The following is a 1,638-nucleotide window of genomic DNA, read 5'->3' as shown; positions in this document are numbered from 1 at the left end:
GAATGAAGTGGGTTGAAAGCTTGAGCTCTCAGGTTCGAATCCCAGCAACAACAACAACAACAAACCCAGTGTATTCCCACCTAGTGGGGTCTGGGGGGGTAAGATGTCTAAAGAAGTAGAAAGGCTGTTTCCGATAGACCCCCGGCTCAAGTCACGAGATACCACACAAACTCATAGTAAAGCACAGAACTAGATTACATAACATAAATACGGCACCCATAAGTATTAGAAAACAGAGGAAAGCACACAGATCAGGTTCGAATCCCAGCAGAGACAAAAAAACACTAGGTGATCTTTTCATCTGTCCTAGCTTGGTGGACAAAGTTATCTGGCACGTATCGCGTGTATTTAGTCGAGGTGCGCGAAAGCTGGCTCGAACAGTACGATTATAAAAAAAAAAAAAAAGTAAACACAAACATAGACCTTTAACTTACTATATTTACACAAATCCCCATCCTTATAAAGTAATTACAAAAATCTTAATTAGTTATGTATCTTCGCTAGATGTATCAGGAGCTAATTATGTATCTCGATAGATCCAAAATTGAAAAATATGTATCGGGAGCTAATTATGTATATTTATAAAACAAAATGTATCTTCGTTGGATGTATGGGGAGCTAATTATGTATCTCGACAGACCCAAAATTGGGATTTTCAGTAATTATGAAAAATGTTGGGATTTTCAGTAATTATGATAAATGTTGGGATTTTCAATAATTATGAAAAATGAAACACTCTATTAGTACCCTTTTAATTCCCCTATCAGAGAATCATAGGCGGGAACCTTCACCACCGTGAGCAAACAGAACGCCGGAGCTGAACTAATGGAGCGGGAAGTGATAGAAGCAGAATTAATACTACTTGTGAGTCTCAATTCTTTTTTATTTCGTGTAGTTTCAATTAGGAGTTGTTTGTTGTAAGACTGTGAGGTATAAGGTATAATAGTTTCGGCATAAAAGAATTTAAATTTTTTGTACTGTCACTAGTGTACAAAATATTCTACACTATTAGGTAAACTTGACATGCTATTACAGATTATCCAAGTTTTGCAATAGCAGATCAAGTTTAGCTGATAATATAGAATATTAGCCCACAACTTAAACTCGGCATAAAATGTAGGTTCACTTTATCATGGGTTTGGCCGTAGGTATTAGTTAGTCTCGAAATTATTTATCCAACCATTTATGCTGCTTTAGTGATGAGATAAGTTATCCCGGGGTAGCTAATATGGGGATAACTAGTTCCCAACCAAACGACCCTTTATAGTATTATTTGTTATAGTATTTTTCTGGTATTATCTGTTGTTTTTGTTAATATGTGTTGTCACTTGTGTTGCCATTACGTCTCTTTCTAGACTGTTTTTGTCTTGAGCCGAGTGCCTCTTTGCCTCTGAGGTAGAGTTAAATTCTGCGTACTCGCTAGACCCCACTTTGTGAGACTACACTTGGTATGTTGTTGTGTGTGGGGTGGGGGGGTTGGGTTGTGGGGATGGGAGGTTTGGGGAAAGGAAAATAGGGGGTTCAGATGTATGACAAGTACCCTAAAGGACAAGCTAGAGGTTGACACTGTAAACATCTCAAGCAGATTATACAAAGGCTTCCATGGGAAGATAGACATCTTTTTTGTAGTCGGGGTGG

General features: G+C 38.0%; 1 long non-coding RNA gene across 1 annotated transcript; it reads left to right on the top strand.

Annotated features, from left to right (window-relative positions):
- On the top strand, window positions 1–804 carry LOC124893808. The gene is made up of 2 exons (XR_007050906.1): window positions 1–32; window positions 256–804. It is a non-coding gene; the product is annotated as an uncharacterized LOC124893808 (long non-coding RNA).
- The last annotated feature ends 834 nt before the right edge of the window (window positions 805–1,638 follow it).

This window comes from Capsicum annuum, unplaced genomic scaffold (genome assembly GCF_002878395.1).
Source record: "Capsicum annuum cultivar UCD-10X-F1 unplaced genomic scaffold, UCD10Xv1.1 ctg65474, whole genome shotgun sequence".
Taxonomy (NCBI): domain Eukaryota; kingdom Viridiplantae; phylum Streptophyta; class Magnoliopsida; order Solanales; family Solanaceae; genus Capsicum; species Capsicum annuum.
This window is presented reverse-complemented; position numbering and strand designations above follow the sequence as displayed.